This window comes from Ranitomeya variabilis, chromosome 4 (genome assembly GCF_051348905.1).
Source record: "Ranitomeya variabilis isolate aRanVar5 chromosome 4, aRanVar5.hap1, whole genome shotgun sequence".
Classification (NCBI taxonomy): domain Eukaryota; kingdom Metazoa; phylum Chordata; class Amphibia; order Anura; family Dendrobatidae; genus Ranitomeya; species Ranitomeya variabilis.
Genome location: NC_135235.1, coordinates 697,385,601 through 697,397,647, shown reverse-complemented (window position 1 = coordinate 697,397,647; position 12,047 = coordinate 697,385,601). Strand labels below are relative to the sequence as shown.

At 47.6% G+C, this 12,047-nt stretch overlaps 1 protein-coding gene across 1 annotated transcript in view; it reads left to right on the top strand.

Annotated features, from left to right (window-relative positions):
- Window positions 1–9,113: 9,113 nt before the first annotated feature.
- The window catches only part of LOC143767746 (uncharacterized), a 38,423-nt gene continuing 35,489 nt past the window's right edge, over window positions 9,114–12,047 (top strand). Inside the window, exon 1 of the mRNA XM_077256262.1 lies at window positions 9,114–9,157. The gene's annotated coding sequence lies outside the window, so the exon portion shown is untranslated. The remainder of the gene's footprint in view (window positions 9,158–12,047) is intronic.

Below are 12,047 nucleotides of genomic sequence, written 5' to 3'. Positions count from 1 at the left end.
AGACTGACTACTTTCCCTACAGCCAGAATATATCTATGGGAGCCACCCACAAACTGGATCAGAGCTCCCCCTTCTGGCCTGGAGTAAGAGCATGTTGCATGTTCATGAATACCTGATAAAGGGATCCTTCCTCGGTTCCAAGCATGACATCACTTTCCCAGTGAGGAAAGCAATGCCACTGTAACAACCAGGAACCTGGGGTGTTACACACCTTCCTGCTGCTCTTCTCGCATTCTCTTCTGTGGGTGGTTCCTTCTTTCTTGCTTCCCCCATCCCAGTCTAGGAGGCGGACTTCTCTTGTTGACGGACAGATCTCTCAGACATAGTAGTATTGGTGAGGGACGGCCATAACTTTTGCGCTGTTTTTCAAGCTCTGCCCATGACCACACGCCCAACTCCTCCTGCATGCCACATGGCACTGCAGTGGTGGTGGTAATGGTGGAAATTAACAGTTGAATGGTCTCTCAATAAAGCACAGTCTCTGAGGTGCACAAGACCCAGTTTGCTGGGTCAGTCCATCCTGTTCGTGATGCCAAGTTTTGGAGTGGACCGCTAGGGCCTAGGAGTACTCGGTACTGGGTCCGGTCGTCATTAAAGGGGTCTCACGGTGGATGCGACCCGGTCTGTGGCCCTGGGCGTCCAAATTAAAAGGAAGGTCTTTAAAGGGGGTTTTAGGAATAAGAATGTTCATAACGCCACCTGTGGTATTCAGTCAGGGGTGACCGATGCTGCTTAAAGGGGTCCATTGAGGTAATGTTATGGCACCAGGGATGGTATGGTTCCCACAGTTGAAGCTGGCTCCCCAGGGCTCCCGGTTTGATGGTATAGTAAGAAACAGAGGACACAAGGTTGCAGTCTCTTTCCCTCTTTACTGGCATAAGGCAGCCTCAGTCCAGGGCACTGGATCACAGATACTGGTATGGTCCAGCTGGCTTGGAAGCGACTCAGGAATTCCCCTAGCCTGGTGGGGTTGAAAGCCTTCCCTTCTGCTCTGTGTTGTAGTCCCTTGCTTGCTTAGGCCTCACACAAGGTCCTCACGTTGTTTTTGTCCCCCTTGTTGGTAGGACACTAGCTGCATGGCAGGTAACTCGAGCCTTTTTTACAGGGTCACTCAGGATGACTCTTGGCTCAATCTGTTACTGTGCCTTCGGGTGTTAATGGTGGACTGGCGACCTGCAATCTCCTGTCCGCCGGTTTCCTCCGTTGGTCATAGAGTTACCCTCACAACCTCGGTCTTCTGGCTACCGGAATTCTGCCCTACAGCATGGAGGAAGCTCAGTCACAGCTTTCTTTCTGTCACGGGGAGACTAGGTGGGTGAGAGCTAATAACCCGGGCCCCTGCAATTTCCCTCAGACTAGGGAAATACTGACTGACCCTCTACCTGAAGTTTACACTGATGGTGTGCATGTCCAGGCCTCGAACCTCACCCTGCCTCCTGTTTCAACCCTAAGCTGAAAACCTCTGCCCTCCACCCAGTGAATGCAATACACCAATACCCACAGTTAGCACAGACAAGGATAAAGGAAAATATACACCACGCCACAGTACTCAGGAATACACTATAAATGTGCAGGGCAAAATAAATACAAATATAGGAAGGAGTAAATAAGACAAAGGAAAATACACCACCAGCAACGATTCTCCAACAACCAGCTCTCCACTCCAGACCGAGATAACAACGCACAAGACAGAAGCTATAATCGGCGACGCCCAATGATCAGGAGAACTATTTAAAGGCAATGGGCATGGCCCAGCTTCCAATCCGAGGATCAGGTAAATTAACCCCGGAACAGCTAGACAAAATCTAGCCGATGCCAATGAGCAAATAGTGGTCAAAAGCGGAACTACCGCTGTCTGTCGGACGAACTGGTCTGAACAGCGTCCGACATGACAGTACCCCGCCTTCTACGAGGGACCCCAGGGCCCTCACGGCTTAGAGGACGCGGCTTGTCCGGATGGCGACGATGAAAAAACCTGACCAGCCGATCCGCATGAATGTCTGAGGCTGGTACCCAGGACCTCTCCTCAGGCCCATAACCACGCCAGTGTACCAAGTACTGTAAAGTGCGGCGCACTACACAAGAGTCAACCACCTTGGAGACTTCAAATTCCAGGTTACCATCCACCAAGACTGGAGGTGGCATAGGCGCCGCGTCCACAGAACCCACCACCTTCTTCAGAAGAGACCTGTGGAACACGTTGTGTATCTTATACACCGTAGGGAGCTCCAGTCGGTACGCTACTGGGTTAATGATGGCGGTGACCCTAAATGGACCAATAAACCAAGGACCCAATTTAAGCGACGGTAGTTTGAGTCAGTCACACGTTTGTACCTAGCACCCACACTCAACAGGCGCTGTTTAACTCTCCTCCAGACTGACGACAATTGTGCTCCTACCTGGTCCTCCTCCGGAACGCCGGAAGAGCCCCTCTGACTCAAAGTACAAAATTGAGGATGTAGCCCGTACACACAAAAAAACGTAGACTCCCCAGACGACTCCTGGCGATGATTATTTATGGCAAACTCAGCCAAAGGAAGAAACGTCGACCACTCCTCCTGGTTATCAGAGACAAAGCAGCATAGGTACTGTTCCAAATTTTGGTTCATACGCTCAGTCTGACCATTTGACTGAGGATGAAATGCCGAAGAATGGGACAACTTGATCCCCAGCCGTGAGCAAAATGCTTTCCAAAATTTTGCCACAAACTGAAACCCACTATCAGACACGATGTCAGATGGAACCCCATAAGTCTGACCACCTCCTGCACAAATACCTGCGCCAGAGTCTTAGCATGAGGCAACAAAGGCAAAGACACAAAGTGCGACATTTTTGAAAACCGATCAACAATCACCAAGATGACCGTGTTCCCAGCTGATGAGGGCAAATCAGTGATGAAATCCATGGAGATTTCCGCCCATGGCTTACTAGGTACCTCAAGAGGAAGTAGTGTGCCAACAGGACGGGAGCGGGGCGTCTTAGCCCAAGCGCACATGGTACAAGCTGACACGTATGAGACCACGTCCTGTCAGATCTTGGGCCACCAAAACCGACGTGACACCAACTCCAAGGTACCTCTAACCCCTGGGTGGCCAGCCAGGACAGCATCATGATGCTCCACCAAAACCTTTAAGCGGAGATGAAGCGGTACAAAAGATTTGTTGATGGGAAGCTCAGATGGTACCTCCTCCTGAGCCTCGGCAATCTCAGCCTCAACCTCGGTAGTGAGAGCCGAAACCACAACACCCTTTTGGAGGATGGGTACTGGATCCTCCCGAGGTTCTCCCCCCAGAAAACACCTGGACAGAGCATCCGCCTTAGTGTTTTTAGACCCTGGTCTGTAAGTGACAACAAAATTGAACCGCGTGAAAAACAATGCCCAGCGAGCCTGCCTGGGGGACAGACGCTTGGCTGACTCCAAATACAGCAGATTCTTATGATCGGTAATAACCGTAACCTGATGTACCGACCCCTCCAAGAAGTGTCGCCATTCCTCAAAGGCCAACTTAATAGCCAACAACTCCCTGTTGCCGATATCGTAGTTACGTTCGGCGGACGACAGTTTCTTGGAGAAATAGGCGCACGGACGCAAACCACTCAAAGATGAGCCTTGAGATAGTACCGCCCCCACACCAACCTCAGACGCATTGACTTCCACAACAAAGGGTTTTGATACGTCTGGCTGCACAAGAATGGGGGCTGAAACAAAACTGTTCTTAAGAAATTCAAATGTGCGCACAGCAGCCTCAGGCCAAATGTAGAAATTGGTACCCTTTTTAGTCATGTCATTTAGCGGTTTAGCAATGATGGAAAAATCCTTGATAAATTTCCTATAGTAGTTAGAAAACCCAAGGAACCGCTGAAGTGCTTTCAGGTTATCAGGACATTCCCAATGCAGCACCGCTTGCACCTTAGCGGCGTCCATTTTAAAACCAGAAGCAGACACAATATAACCCAAGAATGGCAACTCTTGAACAAAAAATACACATTTCTCAAGTTTAGCATTCAGCTTATTCTCTCTGAGAAGCTGTAACAAATGCCGGACATGATCTAAATGAGTATTACGGTCGCAAGAATATATGAGATTGTCATCTAGGTACACGATAACGAATTTCCCCAAAACATGCGAGAACACATCATTGATGAAATGTTGGAACACTGCAGGTGCGTTAGTCAACCCAAAGGGCATCACCAAATTTTCAAAATGACCCTCAGGGGTATTAAAAGCCGTCTTCCACTCATCACCTTGACGGACTCTTATGAGGTTGTACGCCCCCCTGAGGTCAAGCTTGGTAAACCACTTAGCACCTGCCACCTGGTTGAACAAATCTGGTATCAGTGGCATAGGGTATGGATCACGAACCGTAATCTGGTTCAACTCCCTGAAATCCAAACACGGGCATAATCCGCCATCTTTCTTCTTCATGAAGAAGAACCCTGCTGCCACCGGCGAGGATGACGGCCTGATGTGCCCTTTGCTTAAGCTTTCAGCAATGTAATCTTTTAACGCTTGTCTCTCCGGACCGGAGATGTTAAACATCCTTGCTTTAGGCAATTTGGCCCCGGGTTTAAACCTGATAGAACAGTCATACGGACGATGTGGCGGCAACTCTGAAAAACCCTTCTCAGAGAACACATCCACAAAATCCAGAAGTGACTCCGGAACGCTTGAAGTCACCGCAGCCACACATGTGGCCAGGCAATTCTCCTGGCAGAACTCGCTCCACCGAATTATGTCCTGAGTTTTCCAGTCAATTACCGGGTTGTGCATAGACAACCAAGGAAAACCCAAAACCACCTGAGCAGGAAGATTCCTGAGCACCTTACATGTAACCCGCTCAGAATGTAGAACCCCAATGTGGAGTTTCACCTCAGCCACAAATTCAGTAATCTCCCCCTGAGAGAGAGGAGCTGCATTGATGGTGACCACGCGGATAGGATGAGACAGTTTTTCAATCCTAAAACCTGCTGTGCGCGCAAACTCCTCATCAATGAGATTTGTGGCTGAACCACTATCCACAAAAACAGTAATTGGCAGCTCACTGCCAGCGATAAAAACCTTAGCAGGGAGCATGCATTGAGAAACCACCATGGAGGATATACATAAGCTCAGATTGGTCTCCTCCACACCCTCTGAGCTTAGAAGTTTTCCGCCGTTGCATTTTTCTTAGTCAGCAGAGGACAGATGTTAATAAAATGACCAATTTTACCACAGTAAAAACAGGCTGCCTGTTTCCTGAGCTCAGGGGCTCGACGCTTCACATGTGACACCCCTGTGATTTGCATAGGCTCCGTGGTCTCACCTGCAGCAACCTCACGTGAACCTAAACCTTCTCCCATAGGCGGTGTCTCATGCTCCCCTTGACGCAAACGGCGATCAATGCGGACAACCAGACTCATAGCGGAATCTAGAGAAGCAGGAGTCTCGTACATCAGAAGGGCTTTTTTAACCCTTCCAGAAATCCCATGTATAAACTGACTCCGCAATGCTGGATCATTCCATTGTGTATCGATCGCCCAGCGGCGAAATTCAGAACAGTAATCCTCTGCAACTCGCTCCCCCTGGCGAATAGAGCGTATCTTAGATTCTGCCAGAGCCATTCTGTCAGGTTCATCGTAGATTTTCCCAAGAGAAGAAAAAAAACTCTCCACAGAGTCAAATGCAGCAGAATCAGATGGCAAAGAAAACGCCCATGCTTGGGGATCCCCGCTTAACAATGACAACATCAGGCCCACACGCTGAGCCTCATTACCCGAGGAGATCGGGCGCATACGGAGATATAGTTTGCAAGCTTCATGAAAAGAAACAAATTTACTGCGTTCCCCAGCAACTTTTTCAGGCAAAGGAAATTTAGGCTCAGCAACTCTTCCTGTCACTCCAGCTTGCACATTAGATACTGCTAGTCCCTGTTGCTGTACTGCACCTCTCAACTCAGTGACCTGTAGGGACAGCGCCTCCAACTGGTGGGTTATGGAAGTCATGGGATCCATGACAAGACACACACCAAAAAAAGAAACCCCTTTTTTTTTTTTTTGTTGGGCCGATTATAATGTCACGAGGAGACTGGGTGGGTGAGAGCTAATAACCCGGGCCCCTGCAATTTCCCTCAGACTAGGGAAATACTGACTGACCCTCTACCTGAAGTTTACACTGATGGTGTGCATGTCCAGGCCTCGAACCTCACCCTGCCTCCTGTTTCAACCCTAAGCTGAAAACCTCTGCCCTCCACCCAGTGAATGCAATACACCAATACCCACAGTTAGCACAGACAAGGATAAAGGAAAATATACACCACGCCGCAGTACTCAGGAATACACTATAAATGTGCAGGGCAAAATAAATACAAATAAAGGAAGGAGTAAATAAGACAAAGGAAAATACACCACCAGCAACGATTCTCCAACAACCAGCTCTCCACTCCAGACCGAGATAACAACGCACAAGACAGAAGCTATAATCGGCGACGCCCAATGATCAGGAGAACTATTTAAAGGCAATGGGCATGGCCCAGCTTCCAATCCGAGGATCAGGTAAATTAACCCCGGAACAGCTAGGCAAAATCTAGCCGACGCCAATGAGCAAATAGTGGTCAAAAGCGGAACTACCGCTGTCTGTCGGACGACCTGGTCTGAACAGCGTCCAACATGACACTTTGTCCTTCCAGGAACTGCAGATCCACAGGTCTGCACGGCCTCAGCTTTCCTCTCTCAGACTCTCGGTCTTCTTCCTCTCTCCTCACTCTCTTCTCACAATCTAACTAACTCCTCCCCCAGATCAGAATATATATATCTAGGGAAGCTCCCCTGAAACCGGGTTCAGAGCTCCCCCTTCTGGCATGGAGTCAGAACAATGTTGTATGTTCTGGTTAGGCTAGGTTCACATTGCGTTAGGGCAATCCATTTAGCGCTAGCGGATTGCGCTAACGCAATGTTTATTTAGGGGCCGCGTTAACGTCCCCGCTCTCGCAGATCCCCGATCTGCGAGAGCGGGGAATGGACCTTGGGCGCACCGCGGACGCTGCAAGCAGCGTCCGAGGCGCGCCAGAGAAGAACGGCACATCGCTAGCGCGAGCCGAAAAAGGCACGCGCTTGTGATGCGCTACAGGGAAACTTCACATTTCTGTCAATGGGTGCGCTAACGGACCCGTTGCACAGCGTTAATTGCGACATTTTCGCCGTGCAACGCTGTCCGTTTATCGTGCACACATTAACGCAATGTGAACCTAGCCTTACCTGTTAAAGGGATCCTTCCTCACTTCCAAGCATGGCATCGCTCCCCCCGTGAAGAGAGCAATGCCACTGTAACAACTGGTTACTTGGGGTGTTACAGGGGTGCATGGAAGAAATTATTGATCCTTGAGGCAATATGAAGTAGCAACCTAACCGTCACAGTATTCAAAATGTTAATCATTTTATAAGAACCTATGAATTTTGGAGCAAGTAGATTTTTTGTGGACAACCACCCAAAAGACAGGAGCCTTCCTATGTTTGTTGTAAGCACATCTCTTGGCCCGATCAACAGCTACCAAAAGACCCCTTTTGACCTTCTTCCAGACCTTAGTTAATATGGAAGATAATCCCTCTTCCTCTGGCATGGAGGATTGCACCCCAGAAAAATTCCCAAACAGTGGATGAAAACCCCGGCAGCCAAAAAAATGCGAGGTCCCAGTAGCTGTAAAGGAACGGTTTTTAAGAACAAACCTGGCAACGTGCAGAAATTCCACCCAATCTTCCTATTTAGCAGAAACAAAGCCTGTTAAACACTGCTATACCTCCTGGTTCATCATTTCTGTTTCTACATTAATCTCAGGATGATAACCTGAGGAAAATGTCAGCTTGGTACTCAATCTGGAGCAAAAACTAAGCCAAATGCTAAGAAATTTAACCACTTATCCAAAATAATGTTTTTGGGAACACATTGCTAAGGTTATATGCCCCTCTCAAGTCAAGTTTGGAATACCATTTAGCTTCAGATAATTGGTTAAGCAGGTCAGGTATAAGGGGTAAAGGTCAGGGATTGTGAACCGCGATTTTATACATCTCTTCCATGTACACAACCCTCCATCCTTTTTTTAAGAAAAAATACCCACGGCGACTGGAGAGGTGGATGGTCGTAATGTATATGACTCTTAGGGCTCTTTTCCACTTGCGAGATAAACGTCCGTGTCTCGCATGTGAAAACCAAGCTCTGGCGCCGGCACTCCAGAGCGGAGCGTGCAGCCGCATAGCATCACATGGAGCTGCACGCTCCGCTCCGGAGTGCCAGCGCCAGAGCTTGGTTTTCACGGACGTTTATCTCGCAAGTGGAAAAGAGCCCTTTGCTGGACTCTTTTGAATATAGTCTGTTAAGGCCATCCTCCCTGGAAGTGGTTAAATAAATGAGATTTTGGTATTTTATCTCCTAGTATGGAGTCGATAGCACAATCATATGCCGCCATATACAGCTACATTTTGTATTTTTTTCTGACAAAGAAAAATGGTCAAAATTACAAAAAAAAAAACCACTCCTTTCAATCCTCAAACAATGCAAAGAAAACAAGTTTATAATCATTTAGAAACAACAATATTAATGTTTTAACTTAACTCAGGAACAGTTCAGAAATCAATATTTTGTGGAATAACCATGATTTTAATCACAGCTTACATGCATCTTGGCATGCTTTCCACCAGTCTTTCACACTGCTTCTGGCGCAAAAATGTAAGCAGTTCTTCTTTGATGGCTGGTGACTATCCATCATCTTCTTAATTACATTCCAGAGGTTTTCAATGGGGTTCAGGTCTGGAGAATGGGCTGCCCATGGCAGGGTTTTGATGTGGTGGTCTCTTAATTTTTGCCAGAGCTGTAGTAGACGTCCGGTAACTGGTGATAATTCCCTCATGTGTGGGGTCTATTTGTCTCCAGAGAAATCACACGTTACAGTCCACACATAACACTGTGTAGAAAAGGCGGCGCGGGGTAATTGTGCCAGTAGTGAGGGGGAATAATGGCGGGAATGTCACTGACTGAGGAGAAGTTTCCATGTAGGGTCTACACTGCGGATATCATTCCCTGAGGCCCCGATCATGTGACCCCTGACTCCTCCCCTCTTGTGACCTCATCACAGGTCCTGTGTGCACAGAGCAGCCATATATGTGGAGAGAGGCTCTGCAGGTGGAGGTAGGTGTTGGAGGCCCCATTACTTAGGGGGGGGGGAGACTTTAACCCTTTCAGCACAAAGACACTTTTGGGGTCTCTGTGTTGTGTGAACAGTGACGTAACAGCTGTAGACAGAATTCGGCTTCGCTGGTTCCCAAGTCCACATTAGGCTACGTTCATATTTGCGGTCAGCGCCGCAGCGTCGGGCGCCGCAGCGGCGCCGCATGCGTCATGCGCCCCTATACTTAACATGGGGGCGCATGGACATGCGTTGTGCTGCGTTTTGCGCCGCATGGCCGCAAGCGTTGGACGCAAGAAACGCTTCAAGTTGCATTTTTTTTGCGTCCAACTTGCGGGCAAAAACGACGCATGCGGCGCAAAACGCAGCGTTTTAGCGTGCGTTTTGCCGCGTTTTTGTTTGCGTTGTGCGCTGCGGCGCCGACGCTGCGGCGCACAACGCAAATGTGAACGTAGCCTTAGATCCATTCAGAAAACTGCAGGATGAGAGGACAGAAGCCCAGAGAAGTTCTCACGCAATGCTATGATTTCTCTCCTAGTTCCGCTCCAGCACAATAATGTAGATACTAGTGATGAGTGAGCATGCTCGGCACTTGATCGAGTATCGTGTGCTTTGGCGCTATGCTCAAGAACCCGCCCCATATGTTTCACGGCTGTTAGACGGCCAATAAACATAGTTACATGGGTTGAACAACGACCTAGGTCCATCAAGTTCCAGCTTTCATCACCAATTGTTCATTTTATCACTAATGTAACTATAACCCACCGTGTTACTTGTACTGAGGAAATCATCCAGCCATTTTTTAAAAGCTGTTATGGTGTCTGCCGTGCTAGGTGCATTACTCTACATTTATCAATATTAAACCTAATTTGATCTTATCATTTTTTATTATTGTAATTTCAAGGTCAGATTTTAATATCCTACATTGTTTGGTGTTGTCAGCAAAGACTGACACTTTATTCTGAATCCCATCTACAAAGTAATTAGTGAAGAGGTTAAAAAGAATTGGTCCTAGCACAGATCCACTGCTGACTATATCCCATTTAGATAACGTACCATTTATGATAATAACTCTTTGTTTCCTGTCATTTAGCCAATTCCTTACCCATCTGCATATAGTTCCCCCAGTCCTTGCTTCTGTAGCATCGGTGTAAGGCCATTATATGGTACAGAATCAAATGTCTTTGCAAAGTCCAGATAAATTACATCATTACCAACATCCAGATTTGCACTCACCTCCTCATAGAAATACAACATATTAGTTAGACACGACTTATCCTTCATGAGTCCATGCTGGTTGTCAGTTATATTATTCTCTGCAATATATCTCTGCAGGTCATCTCTTATGATGCCCTAAAAAACTTTGCACACTATTGATGTCAGACTTACCAGATGGTAGTTACCTGGATCCACCTTCTTACCTTTCTTAAATATCAGTACCACATCAGCCATCCTCCAATGTTCAAATTGCTTTGACACATGAGTACTTCTTTTCGTGTTTAACTATTATTTCAGATGGTAAACTTGGATTTTTGCCTTGTTGCATGATAACTGAAACAAACGGATAATTGGTGAACATGGATGAAAAGTGCCTGTTTAATATCTCAGCCTTTTCTTTGTCCTCTATAACAATTATCTTGTTATTATCATTTTTAAGGGGCCGAAATTATCTGTTGTTTTCTCCTTGGCATTGATTAATATGGAGACACCGGGGATCAGCGGGTGCTCCTGATTTGCGAGCCGAAACTGCATAGACTAGGGATCATCCTAATGAATGCACACTTTCCTTTTACCATAGGCGTAATACTACTTAGACAACAAAGGGTGAGGGTAAAACAGTGTGGAAATATTTTATTTAACCACAAAACAGGTAAATAATACATAGAATAGTCCCAGCAAAATACTCAAAATGGCGCACATTACAGAGTCTCACCTTTCCGCTGACTCGCCGGGATAAGAGCAGCTGTTACTTCAAAGCTTCCACGGCCCACGACCCCACCTGTGGCACGCACACAGAGAGAAGGTAATGACAAGCTTAGGAAGATGAAAGAACGTGTTAATGTGGATATAATCTGTGTTGCTGAATAGATGTAGGTCCAGACAGTAGCATAGCTGCCGGGGAGGCAGAAGAGGTTGTTGCCCAGGGCCCCGCACTCTGAGGGGGTCCACCCCGATCTACGCTACTGTAACTGCATCGGCACATGCAGTGCGCCGATACATTTACATTCTGCGGCAGAGCAGTTAGAATTGATCTCCCTGCTCTGCCGCTATGAGGCCCGATTCCAGCAGTTATGCTCCCTCTTCCATCATCCCCCTTTCAGCAGCTGACGTCGCCAACGCTGACAGCGGGTGCACTGACATCACTACCCTGCACTTTCTGTCAGGAGATGAGCAGGAGCTCGGAGCACCGCTGGAACAAGGAGGAAGAGAGAGGTGAGTATTTATTGTATTTTTTATGCGGGCTGCCTTATACTACAGGGCCTGCCTATATGGGTGCTGCCTTATACTACAGGGTCTGCCTATGGGGGTGCTGCTTTCTACTACAGGGTCTACCTATGGAGGTGCTGCTTTATACTACAGGATCTGCCTATGGGGTACTGCCTTATTCTACAGGGTCTGCCTATGGGGGTGCTGCTTTCTACTACAGGGTCTGCCTATGGGGTGCTGCCTTATACTGCAGGGTCTGCCTATGGGGGTGTTGCCTTATACTACAGGGTCTGCCAAAAGGGTACTGTCTTATACTACAGGGTCTGCTTATAGGGGTGCTGCCTTATACTATAGGGTCTGCCTATGGGGTACTGCCTTATACAATATTGACTATCTGCCACATTATACTATATGGAGGTTATCTGTGGGGCCATTATACAGTGTGGGGATTACAGTGATGGGGCC